Consider the following 24,388-nt stretch of genomic DNA (forward strand, 5'->3'; position numbering starts at 1 on the left):
CGCTTGTTTGCCTATGGCCCAACAAAGGGTTAATCCTGCCCAGAATCCAACTGCCTTAAATATAAAGGAACAAATGCCTGCAGGTATTATAGATCACTGTAAGCTGGATTAGTAGCTAAAACAACTTTAATAAAATTCCAGAGTAGAAATTAATTAATTAAGAGAAGGCAAGGGAGTAACTTGCATAGAGTGACAGTTACAAGTCTAAACACTTTCTGGGCAGTCTGAATGGGCCGGTTTGGTCATTATCTGGTGCCTTTTACCATCTATGTTAGTATTTACATCCACTAAAAAAATAGGATTTGGCACAACTTGTTCACAATAACTCATTTAGGGGTCCTTTTACTAAGGCGCACTGAAAAATAGCCTGCGGTAATGTAGACGCATGTTTCAGGCACGCGCAGAATCATTTTTCAGCGCACCTGCAAAAAATGCCTTTTTAAAATTTTTGCTGAAAATGGAAGTGCGGCAAAATGAAAATTGCCATGCATCCATTTTGGGTCTGAGACCTTACCGCCAGCCGTTGACCTAGCAGTAAAGTAATGACCTATGTGAGTCAAATGCCACTTGGCGCGCGCCCAATACTTACATCTGAAAATAAAAATTATTTTTCAAACACGCATATCGGAGACGCGCCAAAAATGAAATTACCGCAAGAGCCACACGGTAGTTGGGCGGTAACTCCATTTTGGCAAGCGTAGATGCTTACGCGGCTTGGTAGAAATAGCGAGCAGTTGTCTCCGGGGGCTTTATTGCATCGGCCCCTTAATCTGATCCCCATCTCCTCCCGTCCTCAATCAATTCTATTCTGTCACCACCCCATTCCCATCATATTAATACAGTTCCCTCACCATCCCCAGTCAATTCTTTTCTGTTCCCGCACCATCCCAATCATATTGGTACCATCTCCACAGTTTTATTTCCCATCCCTGTACCCAACCCACATGTCAAAAATCTTGTAAATTCAATCAAAACATAGCCCCTGAAATCTATAAATGGTGCTTGTGTGTGTCAAATTTACATGTGCAATTTAATTGATAACAAGCCAATTAGCACCAATAATTGGAATTTTAACAAGCAATTATTGGTGCTAATTGGATTTAATTAAAATTTATGCTCCTACATTTAGGCTTGGGATCCGTGAGTTTTACACGCGGGTTCATAAAGGGGGCGTGGCCATGGGAGGGTCATGGGTAGCTCAGGGGTGTGCCTTTAAAATTCAGGGGATCTAGGCACGAGGATTTACACCGGGGTATCGTTGGTGTAAATGGTCGCACCTAAAAGTAATCATGATTCTTGAGGCTATTCTATAACTTTGAGCGCCATTTATAGAATAGCACAACATTTTTCCGGCACCAATTTTTTTTAGGCGCCATTTATAGAATTTAGAGTAAAATGCATCCTATAATTTGTTAAAATTTAACATAAAACAATAGGCATAGCTGTGTTAAATAAGAAAAACATTATTAATATGGACTGTGAAAAATCATTTCAAACTATGTAAATGTAATAAATAAACCATCTACAGAATCAGAGTTGAGTTCCATTTCACGTTCCTCGATTGTTCTGCCTGAAATTGAAACTTTCTGATGAAGTGCTGGTGACAGGAGTTCCAAGCAGGGAGCAGGCAAAATGTATCAGTTTTGGCCACACATGGGACCTCGGTTGCCTGTAGTTAGTAAGAGGTGAGCAGAACTCCTTGTCCGAGCTCTATATATATGTATCCACTTCTATCACAAAAGCTGTTTCCTGCTCTTGAATGTCTCAAAAAAAAAATCTGCTTCCGAGTCTTCTCATTTTGGACATTTTGTTGGTGGTTTGGCAATTGGCTGCACCTCGACTACAGTTTGATCAGTGTCATTGTTTGTAGTCTGTTTATGGCACTCTTCCGTCCTTCCTTTTAACAATTTTGTAAGCGATATTGCAGAGGATCAACTTCAGTTTTTGATGGCTGGAGTCCATGAGAGAGTACGAGATTGAGATTATGACCTGTACATCTCGAAATGCTGCTTTCATATTAGCTGCGTTATCAGTCAAATAGAAGAGACTAGCTCAGTGGAAATTATACTCTGCCAAAACGCTTGAAGCAAATCGACGAATACTCTCACCAGTATATCAGTGGTCTCCCTCATTGCTAAGATTACTGAACACATGATGTCTGGCCTGGATTGGCCGCTGTCGTGGACAGGATGCTGGGCTCAATGGACCCCTTGGTCTTTCCCAGTATGTCATTACTTATGTACTTATGTACTGATGCAAGGTGAGCTCCTCTTTCAATTTTTTTTAAACTGAGGTGTTGGGGGTCAAGTTTCCAAGTCAAGGTGTGCATGGGTTCAGAATCTGGCCCCCTTCCCCTCCCATCCCCATTCACTTTTGATCCATCCCCTCCCATCCCCATTCACTTTTGATCCATCCCCTGCCGTCCCCACGGCAGTAATGACTTTTTTGTCCCCATCCCTGTGGATTTCTGCTGGTTTCCTTTTGTTCCTATTCTTGCACATACCTCTACTGGATAGGCCAATATGGTTTTTGCCTTCATTTTTACTACATTTCTGTGGTGCAGTCTCAGTGAAGAGGTGCTTAAGGCTTTGCATAACACCTGTTCTTGCACTACTGAAATACCAGATTTGACTTCATCCAATTATTTCACTCTATGAAAGAACCAATGTATTGGTTTTACAATTACTTTTAATTGCCGGTTTATACTGCAGTTTTTACTTTGAATGATTCTTTTCCTTTTTTTGTCAAGCATCATAAAGGATAAACAGCATGCATGTTCTAAAGTAACTGGAATGCATACTGAGCTGGTGACTGCTTAATCATTGCAGATGGAGGTGGCGTCATGGTATACCTTAAAATATATCACCAGAGAACAGAAAGAAAGTGGGGATTCTCAAGCTTTTGTTCCAGGGAATGGAGGATTCACATTTCAGAATGTCTTCCTACTTTAGTAAACAGACAGCACAAGGTGAAATCACTAATATAACATGCTTAGTTTGTCACTGTGCCTGTTATGTTCAATTTCCTTAAGAAACAAAAGATTTACAGCAGTACGTTTCAGTTTTGCTGGCACAAGATAAATACTAGCTTTCAGTCTTCAAAAGTTATCCTTACAACAAAAATGTACAGAAATGAAACTAGTGATATCAATAATTCAGAATCATTTTCAAGATGCACTAGAACAGAGGTGTCCAAGTTCAAACTTAAAGACCTTTTTTGGGCCAAAAATGAATGTGCAGCAAAATAAAAATTGGTGCATGTCCATTTTGGGCCTGAGACCTTACTGCCACCCGTTGATCTAGCAGTAAGGTCTCACGCATTAACTGGGCAGTAGTGGTCTATGCACATACAATGTCTATTACGCCCAGTTAGCACTGCACGCCGGAAATTTTCCAGCACGCTTAGTAGACTAACGTAAAAAATGAAATTACTGCCCGGGCCACATGGTAGCCAGGCGGTAGTTCAAAATTGATGTATGTAGGATGCGTGTATGCACTTACAGGCTTAGTTAAGGGGCCCCTCAATGTACCAATAAATGATTTTCTTCTACAGTCTTACACCTTATCGTCTACATTTTATATATTAACATCAATCTATATAAGTGAGATGTGACCGACTCACCTGCAAATGCGCAGTAGAGACCGAACGTTGATAGTCTAAGCCCCGCCTCCACCAGCAGTACAGCCCAATAGGGAGCAGGTCTTGGACATAGGTGTGGAAATCGGAGGAGGAGGGAGGGAAGGAGGGGGCAGAACTGAGAGGCAAACGGACGGAGCGATGGAGGCGAACTGACAACAGGACTCACGGGAGGTAACACGGCGACGATGGAAAGAGGGGGGGATCGACGCCGGAGGGGGTCAAATGTGGTGGCGCAAGTGCGTGCCACATCATGCCCGATTTTACTGGGTGGAGCCACTGCAGTGAGCTAGGCGACGCTAACCAATGGAAAGAACCGTGATGTTCCTGGGTGGAGCCGCTGCGGCGAGCTGGGCGAGGCTAACCAATGGAGAGAAGAAGGCTCCTGGGAGGGAAGGAGGGAATTAGATGTGAAAATAGAACAGACCAATACTCTCCCGTTTTTAACGGGCTTAACGGCTAGTCATTTATAAACCATCCTCAGTTGGCATAAACATAAATTGCTATCTATAACAACAAACTGGATGAGTGTCGATAGTAACTTGCTTATCCAAATAACAGGTTTATAATAACTTGTTTGTCCATATAAAAATCAAGTAATCATCAGTTCCTTCAGTAGTTGAATGATGAACTTATATCCATAAACTTATGTCTATTGCTGTCATAATGCGTGATTATGATGCTCGTTTCAGCTTCCGTTTTGAGTCTGCCATTTCTCAAATCTAGCGTCAAACCCACACAGTCGCTGTGTTTTACCAAGTGCGTTGTCAGGGGTTTAACTTGTTGAGGATTCAAACATTATTTTGGCTCCATAAACAGAGCGGGCCTCAAACCGATACTAGGAACAATGGGGCTCTGCTCTTCGAACGCTGGTGCATATTCATTAGGGATTTCCTGAAAACCTGACCTGTTTGCGGCCCTCAAGGACTGAACTTGGACATCCTTGATCTAGAAAATTATTTATACTGAAAAATTAGAATGTTCTGATATTGAATAATAAAAGTTTTGGAGTTTTTTAAAAGAGAACTGAGAATGTACAGATGTCCTAAGATGTAACAGCCCCAACTGAGTCTGTAAATGGGCAAAAAAAAAATGAACAAACCAGTGGCGTAGCCAGACCTTGATGGGGGGGGGGAGGGAGGCCAAAGTGGGGGGGGGGGCACATTTTGACCCGCCTCCCTGTCGCACCCCCCTCTGCCGCCGCATTACCATACTTTGGCTGGCAGGGGTCCCCAACTCCTGCCAGCTGAAGCATTTGTCCTGCACTGGTCTTGCATTGCCTTCCCTGCTCTTCTCAGTTGCGCTGTGCGTGCTCGTTTCACTAAAACGAGCGTGCTCTACGTGGCTGAGAAGAGCAGGGCAGGCAATGCAGAGAGACTAGCACTGGACAAAAGCTTCAGCTGGTGGGGGTTGGGGACCCCCACTAGCCAAACCAGTGGTCCCAGAGCTAATTTGGGGGGGGCACTGGCCCCCATAGCCCCCCATAGCTATGCCACTGGAACAAACAGACAGCCCACAGTCAGAAGATGAGTTGGAATAAATCATGAAAACAGAGCAGTATGGTAAAAAATCTTTAGTTCATTTGCTGGTATAAAAGTCACCTGTCTGACGCAGCCACGTATCAGCTTGTGCCTACTTCAGGGGCTTATGATGTTACCTTAATAGAGATGTCTCAAATTTCATTGTCAAGATTTCATACATCCAGCAATGAGATCTAATCAATTCCTTTGCAGTTCAAAGAGTCTATTGAGCAAATGAGCATTCCCAGGTGGCTCATATAGCATTTGTTTTAAGCAATTAAGAGTCTGTAAATGGACAAGGTTCATTGGGAATGCTGCTTCAAATGTGGGTGGAGCATAGGAGAGGCAAGAGTGTGTCTCCACCTTACAGATGTAACACATAATACTAAAATACCTTTGTGGCTTGCGCTTGGGGTAAGGGAGCACACCAAAATATAGGCATACCCCTGCCAATGTACATTTGTATTCTAGCATGGTATCTTGGCACCCAGTTGCTGTTATAGAATTAGTACTTTGTGCTCAGCATTGAGATGCCAACATTACTGTGCCCAGTTATAGGACTGCTCTCTGACCTCCCTGTTTACTAAGCCATGCTAGCTGCTGCCGTGCACTAGTGCCTACACAGGCCATTCACTTTGAACGGGCTATGTCAGCATTGCCACGTGGCTTTGTAAACAGGGGGTTAAGTATGCAGTTAACTTGAATTAACACACAATAGGAAATAAGTCTGAGGTTTATAGTGTTCATATTATGGTAATAATGACAGGTTTGAATCCGAAGAAAGGATTGCTAAATGGAATAAAATTATTTATGACAATAACTTTATCAACTGTTTATTGATGCTGAGATTTTTGCTGAAAATAACAGAGGAGAATGGGTCATTATATCAGGAACTGCTGTTTCCTCACCCTGTTCTGAAGAAATAACCGTTTCCCATGATTCCTGCTTTTGTGATTACAATAATTAAATCTTAAGAATAGACAACTGATCCAGTACTTTTAGGTGAACCAGTGTTATATGTGCCAGTGAGAAAAACAATAAATTGAGACTGGCCTGAAAATTTACATTGCTGAAAAAAAAAAATAGAGAAAATAGAAGAATATTTGCAAGAAATGTATTGAGGGAGGCGCTTCCATCTTTTTAATGGGCTAATAAGCTAGCATTTACATAAAATGCAGTAATTATAATATTTGATGCCCCATAACTTTAGTCTGGAGGACAGGAGATCATAACTACAGAATTCATTGTGGTTCAATTGAGGTGCTTTTCAATTCAACCTTCCTCTATATCTGTTCTTCCTGTCCAATTAAAACCCTGCACCAACCTAGTGTAGTAACCCCTTATGGATTATTTTTTGCTTTCTGTAACTTTTAGGGTTGATATTCAGTAACACCAATTGAAGACTTTTGGGGTCCTTGGTTCCTTGTAACCAAAACTCTAGAAACATTCTCAGTAGGCAAATAAACAATATAAGCCACTCTGCTCTGCTTAGAATAAATCAAGTTTTGTTTCATGCTATAAATGTTGACCAGGAGTGAGCCCAGAGATAAGATACAGGCAAATCTCTTCAGTTAAGATTATTTTGCAGTCTGTTAGTTTTAGGCACAATTTACAGTAGCAATTTCTTTTCACTGCCAAGTTCTCACCAGGGTTCTATCCTCTGTTCTTCCTTTTTTTCAATGTCTCCATCTTCCATGATTCCTCCATCTTCCTTTGTTTGCTAAGATGCTGACTTCATGTTCTAATTTGCTATTTAGCTCACTTGGCTGTTAGCCAAGCTTCCCACAAACCAGAGTAACAGTCATCTTCTCTCTGTAACTGAGTTGCTTTTTATATACCTTTTTCCAAAAATGTTTGATGCCGCATGCATTGTTAATGGGTCTTCAGGTACTTTGGGAAAGCATAGATAGTTTCCTCTAAATTTTCCAGACATATATTGATTTGTCCTATTCTCTGGCACTTAATTTTAGAGGTGAGCAGGGGCTATGTAAGGGCATCCTTTTGCATCATTGCAAATATGCTCTGGTCTGTCTCTTATCCTTTCCCCTCTCTCCTACCAATACTTCTTGCATACATTTAAGTGCCAGTGCCAACCTGCACATTTTGAACATGTTCACAAGGCTGGCACAGATGGGGAGGAGAAGTGGCAGTGGTCACAGAAGCTCTCTAACCAGGTTCATGTCTGTGCGGTCTTATAGGGAACAGTGGTTGTAACAGCTAGCTACTAAACTAACAAAAGAATGTTCCAGAATTACCTAACTTTCCTTTTTTAACCATTAGTTTAGGGGCTCATTTTCAAAACAGAAAAAAATGTCCAAAAATTGACAGTTGGACTTTTTTTTTTTTGCCAAAACGTCCAAATCGCTATTTTCAAAACCCATTTTAAAGATTTTTTTCTATGCTGTTTGTCTGCAGTACAGCCAAATCACAAAGAGGTGCTGTCAGGGGCAGTACTTGGGCATTCCCAGAACTTGGATTATTTTATGCCATAATGGAACAAAGCAAAAATCCCCAGGGCTAAAAGTTAGATATTTTGGTTTACACCTTGTTCAATTATGACTAAGTCACAAAAAGGTGCCCTAAATGTCCAGATGACCACTAGAAGGATTAAAGCATGGCCCGCCCCTTACTCCCCCAGTAGTCACTGACTAATCCCACCCCCAAAGAGGTGAAAGAAAGTGCATACCGGCCTCTATGGCAGCATCAGATGTTATGGCCAGTCTTATTAGAGCTGCAAAGCAGGCCCTGGAGTAGCCTAGTGGTTGGTGTAGTGCACTGTAAAGAAGGAGACCCAGACCCATAATCCACTCTAACTGTTACACTTGTGGTGGAAAGTATGAGCTCTCCAAAATCCACCTAAAGCCTACTGTTCCCACATATAGATGACACCTGCAGACATAAGGGCTAATGTAGTGGTGTATAGTTGGGTAAAGTAGGTTTTTGGTGGGTTTTGGAGGGCTCCCTATACAATATAAGAGGGTAGTGGTGAGGTGTGTACCTGGGACCTTTTATGTGAAGTCCATTGCAGTGCCCCCTAGAATGCTCCACTGCTTTGCTGGGATGTCTGCTTGGCCAGTTTACTAAGAATGCTGACCCCCCCCCCCCCCCCCCCCCCCATACTTCCCAATGGCTTGTTTTTGTGCATGTTTCCCTTGGATGGTATTTTTTTTCGGAAGTGTCACAAAAGAAAAACTCACTGAGAACAAACTGTTGCATCCCTTACCTGGAAGTGCTTCGGGAGGGCATACTGGCAGGGAATCCGGCAATGGTAGGAATCTTTGCATGTGAGGTGTGGCGTGGCGCAGCTTCCGCAGCATCGCTCTGGGGTGTGCCCTCTGCCTCTGCACATCCTGACATCAACGGCGCTCCCCATGCCCACGTTTCCAAACGTCTCCGCGAGTCCCTTTAAAATGCGGTTGCTCAGAATTCTCGGGGGTTCGGCAACGCTCGTCATGGAAGGCTCCTCTCTTTCTGTCAGCTCTTGCCAGCATTCTTGCTAAGTTGTTCCAGAGTTCTTGCTTCTGTGATCTGACCGCTACTGCCACTGTGAAGTCCTGCTTCTGCGACTGGAGCTTCAGTGAGTTCCTGCTTCTGTGACCTGACTGCTAGTGCTACCGTGAATCCTGCTTCTGTGACTAGAGTCCTGCTGTGACCTGGGTTTCTTACTTGCTGCACTCGCGCCCGTCTCCTTTTGACCGGCCTTGGCCTTTGGTGATCTGCCTGACCCCTCTCTTTTGTCCTTCTGGTGGTGACAAGTTCCACTGACTGCCTGCACCTGGGGGCTCAACTCCCAGGGAACGGCAGTTGGTTGCGGTGAAGACTTCAGGGGTTCATTGGCTGTCCATAGTCCTTTCGGGCTAGGGTTTAGAACTCACATCTCCTCAGCCTCTAGGCGCCAGACTACAACACAAACAACTAAGAGATAGACATTTTCAAAACAAAAAGATAAGACGTTTTTCTGGTTCAAAAATCACTGTTTGCCACTTGATTTTTGATTATTACACTTCACAACAAGTGCTCCTTAAAATCGATACTATCAATTAATACCACTATGGCACTTTAAATTTTTCAACACAGTCGTTTTAAAGAATATGATAATCCTGATTTCAGATTTCCGGTGTGTTTATTAATTATTTGCTTCATAAACTTCACCTCTCCGCTGTACCTTTGTTATAACAGCGGGAATCCTCATTAGTCAAGATTAATAGTTTTTACTTATTCACTTTTTTCTTCTTTTTCATCCCTTTTAATATCACTCAGTTTTACACTTATCTTATCTTCCAGGCTGTCTCTCTGGTTTGCTCTTGGTTTTTGAACAATTTCAGCAAAATGTCCAAAACTGAATTTAGAAGTCATATCAAAAATGCCCCTCATAGTGTAATTTTTAATGTATGCCCCACCCTTTTAACTGATTAACAGATAATAGAGTGGCTTACAAGTCAAAAATACAATACAAGCCTCAATTGCAATACACAACAGCATAAAGACACTATACTGCAAATACTAGCACAACTTCTTCCCCACACCACAAACAATAAAAACCTTGATACTGCCATCTGCAAGGAAAACTTCTGTGTTCTAACCATCAAATGACTTTCAAATGACTTCAATCACTGTGGCATTCCTGATCCACAGAATTCAAGCTCTTATTTTTTAATTTCCTGATCAGCTTTGTTATATCCGTCTTTTGCCTTAATCCTGCCTACATAACTTTCTTTCACATCTTTCTGCCAGAAAACCTTCTTAGCAAGTTCTCGCTCACTTCCTTATGAAGCCTGATTCTGTAAGAGCAAAGGTAGTTTGGTCCGTTATGCCAGCTTGAAGCGAGAGCTGTTCTGTTGATGACCTCTGTCAATAATTCTTCTCCCGCTTTGCTGAATAATTCAAAGATATTTGGCTTGATAACATATGTACGATTAGATAATGAAGTACTTTAACTATACACACACCATATTCAAGCCAGTTTAAATGAAGAAAGACAATTACATATTCATGAGAGTAAAAAATGGCTTTTCAAAACACAAGTGGGGAAACCATGGAGAGCAGTGTTTTCCAGCTCCAGTCCTGGGGTACCCCTTGCCAGTCAGGTGTTCAGGATATCCACAATCAATATGCATGAACTTGATTTGCATACACTGCCTCTATTATATGTAAATCTCTGTCATGCATATTGATTGTGAATATCCAGAAAACCTGACTGGCAAGGAGTACTCCAGGACCAGAGTTGGGAAACACTGATGTAGAGCATGGCTCATGGAATTTTTTCCAATTATGTGTATGTGTGTGTAACTGTCTGTTGTCTGTGGGAGAGAGAGGAAGGGCCAGCTTGAATGGTGGAGTACCCAAGCATTCTGTTGCTTTGGAAAGAATAATTAAAGTAAATTTAATACTACGGGGCTCATTTTCGAAACAGAAAAATGTCCAAAAAGTAGCACAAAGCAGCATTTAGATGTTTCCTCCCCCCTAAATGTCCAAATCACTATTTTAAAACCCATTTAAGGTGTTTTTCTTTGCAGTTCATCTGAAATGCATCCAAATTACAAGGGGGTATCTTGGGGGCAGAATTTGGGTGTTCTAACACTTGGAAGTTTTTTTTGCCATAATGGAACAAAGAAAAATGTCCAGGGCTAAAACCTAGATGTTTTTAGCTAGACTTGTTTTAATAACAACTAAGTCACAAAAAGGTGCCCCAGATAACCACTGGAGAGGTTAAGGTATGACTCCCCACTTCCCCAGTGATCATTGACCCTTCTTCCACCCTCCAAAGATATAAAAGAAACAGTGCGTGCCAGGTTCTATGACAGCTTCAGATGTTATGGTTAGTGCTATTAGAGGAGCAAGCAGGTCCCTGGAGTAGCCTAGCGGTCGGTGCAGTGCACTATGGAGAGGGGACCCAGGCCCATAACCCACTCTGTTACACTTGTGGTGGAAAGTGTGAGCTCTCCAAAAACCTACTGTGCCTACATATGAGTGACACTCGCAGACATAAGGGCTATTGTAGTAGCATACAGTTGGGTACAGTAGGTTTTTGGTAGGTTTTGGAGGGCTCACCATACAATATAAGGGGGTAATAGTGAGATGTGTACCTGAAACCTTTTATGTGAAGTCCACTGTAGTGCCCCCTAGGGTGCCCCACTACTCTGCTGCGGTCTGTGTGGCCAGTCTACTAAGAATGCTGGTTCCTCCTACATCCCAATGGCTTGATTTTGTGCGTTTTTCACTTGAGCGTTTTTTTTTTTAATGATTCAAAAAGATAGATGTACTTAGAAAAAAAAAGATAGATGTTTTTCAGGTTTGAAAATGGCTATGTTTGCTACTGAATTTTTGGGCATTTTCTGCAAAACATCCAAAGCCAGATTTAGACGTCATATCAAAAATGCCCCCCACATGAAACAATTAGATGTCACGGACCAGATTTCAAAGGATAGATTTTCCTGTGGGCCCCTACCGTGAACCTCCATTTACTTCTTTTTCTGAACCCCCCCCCCCCCCCATAGAGTCTTATTAATTCTTTTAATGATTCCCCTTCCCAGTTTTTATCATCTTTCTTCTATATTTCACATTTCTAGAAGTAGCATAGGGTGAACTGCAATCCATCATCAAGTTTTCATTTACTAACCCGCCCTATGGGAGACTTTCTCGGCAGCTTACAATCTAAAAATAAAGGAGAAATGAGAAAATAGAATGGGGTTTAGACGTGACTTACAGAATAGGGGCTAGAACTACAATAATAGAACAGGAGGGGAGGGGGGAAAACAAGAGGGAATGCTACAAGGATCTTCGAGATTCTCCCGGGAAAGCACTAGGAATGCATAGAGAGATTACTGGTAGCATCATTGAAAAGATGGGTCTTCAGGTCTGTTTTAAATTTCTCAAGTGATGTCTGTAAGTGAAGAGAGATGGGGAGCCAGTTCCAAAGTTGAGGCCCTTATACAGTAAAAATAGCGTGTCTACTGTGTTCATGCTAGCCCAGATATACTTTAGAGAAAACTATTACATACTATCATAGCCACTGGCACTTCAAAATCCACAGTGCCCTTGTCGGGAGGATTTAGTCACTAGGGGGGTCTTTTACAAAGCGTCGGTAAACTGAATGCTAAATTGGGACTACTGCTGGCCCAACATGGCCGCCGGCAGTAGTTCCACCCCAAGTGTGTGCCATTTCTGGGGGAAAAAGATCCCCCCCCCCCCCCGGAAATGGCTTGCGCAGCAGTAACCCAGTAATAATCGGGCATTGCTGCGCACTGCCTAGTTACCACCAGGTTACAGCGGGAGCCCTTATCGCCACCTCAACAGGAGTTCTGGGGGCTTTTTTTTTTTTACCTGCTGCGGTATAAAGGGCCCTGGCATTCGAGAAAAAGAGCCCCCGCCGCTAGCACAGGGCCATTTTCCCCGCAGCTTGGTAAAAGGACCCCTAGGAGTCCTGCTAAGTCCCCGATTTGGTTGATATAAAGGCCAATTTTACATAGAATGTTGAGATCAGACATGAGACTTGAGGTCTACACATGCTCAGTTCCGATGGCGTTTTATGAAGGCTTTGCTGAACACAGAGTATTTGTAAAACACATTCAAGGTTGTATGGACGGAACAGCCATTTTAGAAATATACATGTTGAAAAGAGTGTTTTCACGTGGAAATGTCAGTACTTCTGTATAGAAGTACTGACATTTCCTATTTTGCTACTTCTCAGGGGCGTAGATACTATGGGGCCATGGGGGCCTGGGCCCCCGTAGATTTGGCCCTGGACCCCCCTGCCGATGACCCTCTCAACCCTCCCTCCCGTCGCCAACCCGCTGTCGCCGTCTGCTACCTTTGCTGGAGGGGGACCCCAACCCCCGCCAGCCGGTCTTCTTCCTTCGTTTTGTTTCTGAGTCTCAGACTCACAGAAACAGAACGAAGCCCTGCAGATCGCAAGGCTTCATTCTGTTTCTGTGAGTCTGATGTCCTGCAAGTTGTACATGCAGGACGTCAGACTCAGAAACAGAAAGAAGGAAGAAGAGGACCTTGGCTGGCGGGGGTTGGGGCCCCCGCCAGCAAAAGTAGGCAACGGCGACGGGCGGGCGAGCGGGGGGGGGGGGTCGAGAGGGTCGTTGGCAGGGGGGGGGCAAAGTTGGTGGTGCTGGCGGCGCCGGGGGGGGGGGCGCTAAAATGTGCCCCCTCACCTCGGGCTCTGGACCCCCTCCCGCCGAAGTCTGGCTACACCCCTGCTACTTCTACAAGCAAATAATGCCACTTCCATGTGTAGCCTGCCCATTTAAAAAAAGCTACATGTAAGGTGGCACCAGTGAAGTACAGTAGCCACTATTTTTATAGTCTCTCATTTTAGAGGCAGAAATAAATGGAGGCTTAGGGAGAATTTATTCCCTTTAGGGTTTTTTTTAAATAAAGCTGTGCTAGCGTTATTAGCATGCGCTAAAAATTTACGTGCACTAAATGCTAAGATGCCCAGAGGAATATAATGGGTGTCTTAGTGTTTAGCGCATGCTAAAACCACTTGTGTGCCTTTGTAAAAGGGGCCCTTAATCCCTTGTAAAAAAAAAAAAAAAAAACCCTGGCCAAAACAAGCACTTTTGCAAAATCTGTGCATATTTCTGAGCTGATGCAAAACCTGATGGGGACATTTTCCCCCTAAATGTGTATTCCCATTGTAAAATGGGGAACATATGTGTATATTTTTGGCCCGCTTGAGCCTTGAAATCTCTGCATGGTGTGGATCTCCATGTGTAAATAGCAACTTCCTGAAACCATCATTTACATTGGCATAGGATATAAGTGCGCAAATGCCACTATTTACACTTGGAGATGTTTCTGTAATAGTCCCCACAGCTCTTCTTGATTGCAGCTGTCTATGATTATAGCTAACTAAATCATGGTGTGTAATTTAGCTTTTCCCAGCTTGAAGTAACTCCTCCTTTCTCAACCTTTTGGCCAACAACTAGGCAAAAAACATACAGAGAAGGTGTACAACTTTTGCCTGATAATCTATTTTTCCCAGCCTGAAACCTAACTGCCCAAAATTTCAGTCCTACACTCATTGGTCAGGGCTGGTATTCCTGACTGCACCTCTTAGAATCCATAACATGTAATCTCTCTCTCACTCTTTCTCTCTCTCTCTCTCTCTCATCTTTGGAGTTATATTACTGTTTCTCTGTGTACTAACATTATATGTAATTGTTATGTATCAAGGAAATTCAGCACTTTGCATGGCTCACCCATATGCAGATCCCAGAGTGCTATGTTTTCACTAGTTCAAAGTTTCCACACTGCAGGAAGTGGAAACTGCTTCTCCCATAGAAATGCATTGGCTATTTTTAGGGGAGCATTTTCTTTCGAATCTGCAGTCTGATGCCCTTTTTTGAACTCGATGCGTTTTTCCCGATGCTAGATTTGATTCTGTCCTGTAAAATTTTCAGAGAGTTGCTTTGTTTATAGAGAAACAGACACTCTTGACCCATTATATCCATTATGGAAACTACAAACAGATTGGGAAAAATGAACGTTTTCCGTAAAATATATTTGAAATTTAGGGATGTACAGTTGCTAGTGTGCCTTAAAAAATTAATTTTCATCTGATGGTGGTGAGCTGTTTTTAGCTGCCACCGGCTTTATGCCCTTGATAATAAGTACCTGTATATGTAAGCCGCATTGAGCCTGCAATGAGTGGGAAAACGCGGGGTACAAATGTAACTAAAATAAAATAAATAAAAATAGTCAATACCAGGCCATGTCTGGGGACCAGGCATTGAATATCCGGATTTATGACATTTATACCCCACAATTTCGAGTTCAATGTGGCTAACAAGCTAAAAAGAAGTCATTACAAAATATGAAACAAAATATATAAACCCACACATATTAATAAGGAAAGAATCATCTACTATAATAAAACTCACCCTCAACGTTCTGAAGACAACGTTCTGAAGTCACTCAGTCACTCACTGAAGGGTTCATGGATTCATGGTGGTGAAGCCACAACACTGACCATGTCTCTCTGCCCCGCCCTCGCATGACGGACCAATCAGAAAAAACACCCTCAACATTCGGAAACACAAAGGACCATCACAACACCGTTCCCAGGCAACACTAGGCAACGTAAGACGGACCAATCAGAGGAAACTACGTGACAATAAGGGAGGAGCATTCCCCAGCAAAATGGCTCATTATCTGTGCAGTATGGAGAGCACAGAACCACCGCTGGAACAAGAGAAGAATATTCCTGCTGTGGGTATGTGCAAAAATAGACCGGGGGAGGGGGGGAGAAATTTTTAAATGCCTAATGCCAGTACTGAAGAGTGCCAGAGGGCCTATAGCACAGACTATATTTGGGATCGCTTGACATGGAGTCAGAGGAGCCGGAAAACAACGTGCCCGTCACCATCTGGGACATGGGCGAACAGGACAAGCTGCGGCCCAGCTAGAAGGATTACCCGCGACCCAGCCAGCAGCAAACAGCGACCAAGGAAGGGGGAGGAGTACTCCTTCCCTGCCTAGGAATCGCTGGAGACTGGCTGCCAAACTAACGAAACAACCGCACACCGACGCACCACCTCCATCATCAACAACCTGCACACACACCGCACCCTCACACACTCACACACACACACAAAAAAAAAAAAAACACATGCTAGCGCCCGTTTCATTGGTTTCGGAAACTGGCCTTTTTTACTAGTAAATATATAAAGAATTCAATAATAACGCATAATGGGGAGAATGAAAGGAGGAGATTAAGCACCAAGATCAACTGACAGAAGTTTGTGTGGCCAGCTATCTCTTAATGTGGGTTTAAATGCGATTTTCAACACTTAACTGCCTAGGTGAAACCGGATAAAGATAGGACTGAGTTTTATGCAATCTGATTTGTCTGCTTAACTTAAGCCCCAATTCTCAAAACTCCGGCACTGTTCCGAATAGCACCGTAAAAATATCACCGGAACACCACAGAAGAACAATGCCCTAATGTTCAACGCTAATGAGATGCAAATATAAGCACGCTCATAGCGTTGAGCATTAGGGAGTTCGGCAGGAGGATTGTGCTGGCGTATGTTCAGAAGAGTTCCGCTGTAAGCTCGGCTACTGTGCACATGTCTGGTAAAACCCGAACATGAAGCACACATCGGCATCTGTTTTCTGCAGCCTAAATATAAGCGTTTAACATTTTTAGCTTAGACGCTCATATTTAGATGCAAGAAACAGACACTAATACGTGCTTTCACTGGGCTTTAGATTTTTTTTTTTTTAGCATGGACGCTTTAAATTTAGATGCAGGAAAACAGACCCCAATGTGTGCTTTTGCTTGGGTCTGCTGTTTCTCATGACCAGTGCTTAAGGACTTAAAGGGCTTCTTTCTGCTTTCAAAAGCAATCAAAACCACCAGCAGATTTTGCAGAAAGAATCATGAGAGAAGCATTAGAATCATGGGAAATCCTCTCTTCCAACGCCCTAATGGCTGCTGTGACCTGGTTTCGGGCGCTCTTTTCTGAGCATTGAGGAGGAATACAAAATGACCTCATTAACATGAGCTTGACTACATTTGCATGCTATCTGTGCTCCTGCCTATTGCTCTCAGGGGCCCTTTTACATGCTGCGGTAGACTCTGTGCGTGTGCAGCATGCGCCAAAACGAGACTACCGCCAGGCTAGTGTGCCCCCTGGCAGTAATTTCAGATTTGGTGTGAGCCCATAACGCTGGACAAATTATTTTTTAATTTCCTACCGCGCGTGGCGTTTCTGGCATTAATCAAAAGTTGGCGTGTGCCGAACAGTCACTGTGCATGTAGCATGTGAGCCCTCACCACTAGGTCAATGAGTGGCATTAAGGTCTTAGGCCAAAAATGGACACGTGCTGCTTTCAATTTTAGCGCACATCCATTTTCTGACCCCTTAAAAGCAGGCCCCTTTTCTTAGACACGGTGAAAAGTAGCCCAGCGCGTGCTCAAAAGATGTGCTTGCGCTACTGCAGGCCACTTTTTACCACGGTTTAGTAAAAGGACCCCTTATTTCCTGCGCTAGACCCTTCTGAACATTCTGCACAGGTAAGTGTGGGTAGTACAATAAGTATTGCCATACTGGGACAGACCAAAGGTCCATCAAGCCCAGCATCCTGTTTCCAACAGTGGCCAATCCAGGTCACAAATACCTGGCAAGATCCCAAAAAAGTACAAAACATTCTATACTGCTTATCCCAGAAATAGTGGATTTTCCCCAAGTCCATTTAATAATGGTCTATGGACTGTTATCAAGCGGCCCCAGCACCATTACCTCCCGCACCAGATCATGCACTCCACTAAGGACTAGGTCTAGAATTTTTCCTTCTCTCGTCGGCTCCTGTACCAGCTGCTCCATAAAGCAGTCCTTGATTTCATCAAGGAATTTTACCCCCTTAGTGTGCCCCGATGTTACATTTACCCAGTCAATATCGGGATAATTGAAATCACCCATTATTATTGTGTTGCCCAGTTTGTTTGCGTCCCTAATTTCCTTAACATTTCTGCATCTGTCTGTTCATCCTGGCCAGGTGGACGGTAGTACACTCCTATCACTATCCTTTCCCCCTTTACACATGGAATTTCAATCCACAGTGATTCCAAGAAGTGTTTTGTTTCCTGCAGAATTTTCAATCTATTTGATTCAAGGCTCTCTTTAATATACAATGCTACCCCTCCACCAATTCGATCCACTCTGCGCTTTTGAGTGACTGTCGGCCTTCCCCCCCCCCCCCCCCCCCCCCCCCGTTTCTAGTTTAAAAGCTGCTCTATCTCCTTTTTAAATGCCGATGTCAGCAGCCTGGTCCCACCCTATTTAAGGTGGAGCCCATCTTTTCGGAATAGGCTCCCCCTTCCCCAGAATGTTGCCCAGTTCCTAACAAATCTAAAACCCTCCTACCTGCACCATCGTCTCATCCATGCATTGAGACTCCAGAGCTCTGCCTGTCTCTTGGGCCCTGCGCGTGGAACGGGTAGCATTTCAGAAAATGCTACTCTAGAGGTTCTGGATTTGAGCTTTCTACCTAAGAGCCTAAATTTGGCTTCCAGAACCTCTCTCCCATATCTTCCTATGTCATTGGTACCCACATGTACCAAGTGGCCTCTAGTGCCTGCGTCTACTTTTGAGCATTGGGGCCTTAGGCAGTTAAGTGATGAATATTGGCACTTAACCGCATAATCGGTGTAAAGAAATGCTACAAAAATGGTATGGGATTTGCGTTTCAAACCGTACGAGGAGAGACTTGCCGACCTGAACATGTATACCTTGGAGGAAAGGAGAAACAGGGGCGACGTAACATAGTAACGAGTAACATAGTAGATGACAGCAGAGAAAGACCTGTATGGTCCATCTATTCTGCCCAACAAGATAAACTCATATGTGCTACTTTATGTGTATACCTGACTTTGATTTGTAACTGCCATTTTCAGGGTATAGACCGTAGAAGTCTGCCCAGAACTAGCCCCTCCTCCCAACCACTAGCCCCGCCTCCTACCACTTGCTCTGCCACCCAATCTCCACTGAGCTTCTGAGGATCCATTCCTTCTCTTTTCCTCTCCACCACCTCCTGCAGGAGGGCATTCCAAGTATCCACCACTCTCTCCGTGAAAAAATACTTCATGACATGATACAGACGTTCAAATATTTGAAAGGTTGTTAATCCGCAAACAAACTTTTTCCGGAGATGGGAAGGCGATAGAACTAGAGAACATCAATTGAGGTTGAAGGGAGGCAGACTCAGGAGTAATGTCAGGAAGTATTTTTTCATAGAGAGGGTGATGGATACATGGAATGCCCTCCCGCAGGAGGTGGTGGAGATGAATTAAAAAATGTGTGGGATAAACACAAAGCAATCCTGTTCAAAAGGAATGGATCCACAGAAGCTTAGTGGAGATTGGGTGGCAACACCGGTAATTGGGAAGCAAAGCTAGTGCTGAGCAGACTTGTACGGTTTGTGCCCTGAAAATGGCAAAGGACAAATCAAGGTCAGGAATACATATAAAGTAGCACATACGGGTTTATCTTGTTGGGCAGACTGGATGGACCGTACAGATCTTTCTCTGCTGTCATCTACTATGTTACTATGTTTCAATGTCTCTCCCCAAGACCACTCACAAAATTACCAGCTTTCAGTTTAGTGGTTAGTGCTGATATTCAGTGGCACTAACTGATGAAGTGCCACTGAATATCAGCCAATACCCTCACACAAGCGATTTAGGGGCCCTTTTAGTAAGCTGCATAAGCGTCTACACGCAGCCAATGCACGACAATTCCGAGTAACCGCCCGGCTACCGCTTAGCTCGTATGGCAATTTCATTTTTTACACACGCCCACTATGTTGGCTGGAAACTATATTTTCTGGCACACGGGTAGTAATCAGGTGGTAATCGGCATTTTTTGCACTTGGACCATTACCGCCCGGTTACCGTGTGAAACCTTACCACTAGGTCAATGGCTGGCGGTTAGGTCTCAGACCCAAAATGGACGCGCAGTCATTTTCATTTTGCCACACATTCATTTTCAGCAAACATTTTAAAAAGGCATTTTGTACAGGTGCGCTGAAAAATGATTCTGCTTGCACCCAAAATACGCGTCTACACTACCGCAGGCCAATTTTCAGCTCGCCTTAGTAAAAGGGCCCCTTAACCAGCCAGGAGCTTCTCCTGCCCACTTAATTCGCTTTGAAAATCAGTTTAACATGTTAATCTACTATTTGAAGAATATAAATAAATGGGGGAAAAAATCTGAAAATTGACCAAAAGGTCAAACAAAACTAAAATGAACTGCAGTTTGTTTTGTATCCTTTTGCACATCCCTAATGAAATCTATTTTGCTTTAAAACATGTTTTGAGCACAGCTCTGCTTTTGAGTTTATGTCTTTTAAATTGTTTGTGTAAGTTCTGTCTCCACAGGAATAGATAACAGGGAGTTGAAATTCTGATAAACAAAACCTTGATTAACTTTCTTAATTAAATCCAGTTTATTACACGGATAGAAAATATAGCCATATCAGCTGTCTGCAAAACAGTATTTTTCTCTCTCCTGTTCCCTTTTTCATAGAATTAATGGGGAGAAAGAACCATCTTGAATCTTTGCAAAGTAGAACTTATTACGCAAATAAAATCAATTCATTTAGGTAAAATTACAATTTAGATTACTTTTAACACTAAAATTTCTGTGTTTCTGCATTTGCTCATGGACATTATATACACCCATTATTTAGTAACATAGTAATTGTCTTTGCCATTTACAAGATGCCGACCATAGAAGTCTGGCATTGTCTTACTTCCCTACCTTTGGAGCTGCTGTTAAATGACCTCATAACTGGAGCGAGCTTTGTTTTGTTTTAATTTAATTGCTGTACTGTAAAATACCACACAAAAATACAGTGGCATGTTATAATCAATGAGCATGCAAGGTTATTCCATTCTGTTGATTCCTGTTTGTACGTATGTATGCTGCATAAGCCAGCATGTTTCTATAGTTGAGATGAAATATAAATACTACCAACAAGGATGTGGCAGCAGATAGTTTGTTTTGCGTCCACCAATATGGCTGCTCTGGGGGCAGATGGCTTCAGATTTTTGAAGTCACGCTATCTCCAGTCATTGATGCATATAACTGTAAACTGTTTTAGTTGTACCACAGATGCTATATGAAATCCTTTACCCTTTATATCAAATCCATAACCTTTATAAAGAATATTCCCTTATATGGCAGAAGGCCCCAGAATGCACCACATCTGTTAGAGTTGTAATTCTTTCTAAATCATAATCAGTGTGTCATTTCGAGGGGCTGGTTGTTGGGATACTCTAGCTGGCGTTTTATTGGTGCTGAGATGTTTTCACCTAGTAAATGGCCACCAAAACATATATCATGTTATGAGAATCAGGTGTCCAACATTTAGAGTTTTTATTTTTAACTACAAAGGTTTTTCTAAAAACCTTAATTAGGCTGAAACCTGGGAGCATTTAAAATCTCTTTTTTTTTTCCTGTGCCTAGATCAAAAAAGAAAGATAGTATGTGGTAATATGCTCCTTTTGATTTGTAGAATGCAGTGGTATATTATAAAAATGCACTTGATATTTTTTATTACTACTATCTGAGAGAGAGGTATTGCTACCAAGTATTACATATTTGTAGAATTTGCTTAAAAATTTGATGGGTTTTAATTCATTTATCCAGACCTTACATGCACATGGTATTGCTTTTTACACCCAAAGGCGAAACCTAAGGGCTGTTGAACAATTAGGTATGAACTGTGTTGTTTCTGACTTTACTTGTTTTGGACTGCTGTGAGTCCTACTGATCTGTACATCTGCTGTCTAGTATGTTGGGAGATGTAAATGAGGAAATAAAAATTAAGTTTGGCTATACTCTGTAGAAGTTGTTGTTTACTTTTGCAATGTGTGTATGGATGGCTGTTCTGGTATGTGCATGTGATAATGTTTTAAATAAATGTCTATAGTTAAGGCTATGATTTCAGAACATGCGGCATCATTAAAGGACAGATTTTTAAATGCCAAGTTGTGTATATATGCTAATTGTTAAATGTTTCAGATGTATCCATCTATTTACTCCCATGATGTTACTGACTTCTGATGGTTCCTCTGGGTACATATGCATTTTCAAATGTAAGCTGAATTGAACCCAAGTTTGCTTGGGATAATATGGGATATACATGTCAAATAAATTTAAAAAAAAAATAAAATCCTTTATCCTCCACTTTTGAACGTACTGCTTTTCCAACTGGATGGTGATGACACAAGGAAAGCAAGTTTGACTAACTCAAAATAACCTGTTCCTTAGCTGGACTCTAGTATATTACAATATTGAAAAAGCGACAATACTGTGTTTTGTGGTTATGTTCCACTAATAAGTTAAATGATTAACTGGCTTTCTTGAAAAGATTATATAAGTTTTGGATGCATGACTAGGAACAAAAACACATACTTATTTATTCAATATCACAGTTCCTCATATACAGCCACAAAACAACCTTTTAACGTGGATAGTGTTCACAATGAGCTCCTTTTATTATCGATCAAATAGAAGAGAGTTTTCAGTTTTGGCACAGTATAGGTCATCACAAGAACAAAATATAAGAAAACCTATGGCCTGCATTAAGGACTTGTGGCGATTTAGCGCACGCTAACAATTAGCGTGTGCTAAATGATAAGATGCCCATAGGAATGTAATGGGCGACTTAGCATTTAGCACACACTAATTCTGTTAGTGCACCTTAGTAAAAGGACCCCCTTAGTTATCTGCATGAAACAAAACAAAACAAAAATATATATATATATTTACTTACTTATAAAACCACTTGTCCCTGAAACATGCTCAAAATAGAATAATCCATTTGTGTATCTAAAACAGATCATCAAGATCCTACCTAAACCTACACTACCTAAATTGCAAAGGACTGAAATACAAAACAACTTACGCAGCCGGCTTCTCCTACATAAGCGCACAACTATGGAATGGGCTTCCAAAAGCCGTGAAAACAATCCACGACCACTTGAACTTCAAGAAATCACTAAAAAACAACCTCTTCAAAAAGGCCTACCCCAACGACCCCACGTAACCCTCTTCACCTACCAACACAGCATGACTATGATCGAACAGGACAACACGCAATCTTCATCCATTCCGACCCTCCCCTTATACCTCATATGATCACTATACAACTTTGTATTTGTTATCCACCGACTGGGCAAACACCTCTGACGGTACTATGTAAGCCACATTGAGCCTGCAAATAGGTGGGAAAATGTGGGGTACAAATGCAACAAATAAATAAATAAAATGTAAACTTCTACAAATGAGATGAAGTGAAGATGTGATTCCTTGTACTCTAATGAAAGGAGGCTTTTATTTTACTTCCATTTAATTTCAATATATTCCATCTTTATAACACCAGGCTTCCCAAGGCAGATTACAACAACAGTTAAGATGAACCCATTAGGAAACAGGATATCCTCACTGAGGGATTTGGCCATGTATTACTGTATTCTATAGAACACTGTAGAAAAATGAGCACAAAATACAGACAGTTTATTACTGCTGTTTCTACAAGCGACAATATTTTTTATGCTGTTTTAGTGAATTCCAGTTTTATTTCTTGATATATATGTACATATAGAAAGCTTTCAAATAAATAAAAAAGCTGTCAACTAAAAAGAAAAATCCACACAGACAGTCATAAGCATTTGCTATTGTTTTTACATAGAAATATCTTTATTGTCATCATAAGCAAAAATAAATGCATATAGCGCAGCACTGAAAACCACAATATATCATTGCAAATAACAAAGCAAGTTCTGGAGCACTGACACAGCATTGTAAATATAACCCTCCCCCCTACTTCACAGAAAACTTCCTAACCCCCCTCAACTCCCCTTACATCCCCCCCCCCCCGACCCCTCCTTACAGAAAGAAAGCAAAACCAAGACGATTTAATAAAACAATAGAAACCACACAAGTTTGCTGTTGTTTTCAGTAGCATCTGCAAATGTTTTGCGTCCCTCGATATAGCAGCAAGCTCCATCTACTGGCTTCAGCCCACACAATGGGCCAGATAATCTCATGCCATCTCCTATTATCAAACCTCCTTGATATACATGTATTTTTCTCTGTCCCTAGTGGGCTCACAAGTTTTTGTACCTGGACAGATAGCATCATGCTGATTATATCATCATGCTGCCTAGTTCAAGCTCTGGCAGTCTTTCTTATACTGTCTGAGTGCCTAAAGGTCAGCGTTTGCAATTTTGCAAGTGGCAGTACACCATGACAGGCAGCTCACAAAGGTGAAAGATGTCAGTCAGCTTAAAGGAGTGGCAAGAATGTGGCAGAATCTTGTTCACTGGTTACAACACACTGCAGATAGAAAGTGCTTTAAGTATGCACACTTGGTTTTGCAGCTGAGAAGAAACATATGGCAGGAGAGATCATGCAACCAAGATCTTGGGACCTCGCTTTCAGCTCCAAGAGAGGTCTAGTACTGGACACCAGCGTTATACTGAGGGCTTTGTGAGGGGTGTGACCAAGTAGGATACAAATATGGAGGAACGCAAAAATTGTTCCCGGTCCACCATCTCCTCGCATTGATGGTAGCGATGCAGGCAAGACAGGGTAGTGGTGGGGGAGGTGCCAGTGGGTAAGTTGCACAGGGCTCAACTATAGCTTGGTGAGGTCCTGCTGGACACCATCCCTCCAGTTCTGTTACTTTAGGTAGTTGTCCATTTGTTT

The 24,388-nt window shown here is 42.3% G+C and overlaps 1 protein-coding gene across 4 annotated transcripts in view; it reads left to right on the top strand.

The window, feature by feature from the left end:
- Positions 1 to 24,388, top strand: part of TMEM229B (transmembrane protein 229B) — a 113,473-nt gene that overhangs the window by 54,313 nt on the left and 34,772 nt on the right. For 2 of the 4 annotated variants that reach the window (XM_030213871.1, XM_030213873.1), the window contains exon 2: positions 2,829 to 2,968. The exons of the other annotated variants lie outside the window; for them this stretch is intronic. The gene's annotated coding sequence lies outside the window, so the exon portion shown is untranslated. The remainder of the gene's footprint in view (positions 1 to 2,828; positions 2,969 to 24,388) is intronic. 4 annotated transcript variants of the gene reach the window in all.

The sequence above is a fragment of the Microcaecilia unicolor genome, chromosome 9 (genome assembly GCF_901765095.1).
Source record: "Microcaecilia unicolor chromosome 9, aMicUni1.1, whole genome shotgun sequence".
Classification (NCBI taxonomy): domain Eukaryota; kingdom Metazoa; phylum Chordata; class Amphibia; order Gymnophiona; family Siphonopidae; genus Microcaecilia; species Microcaecilia unicolor.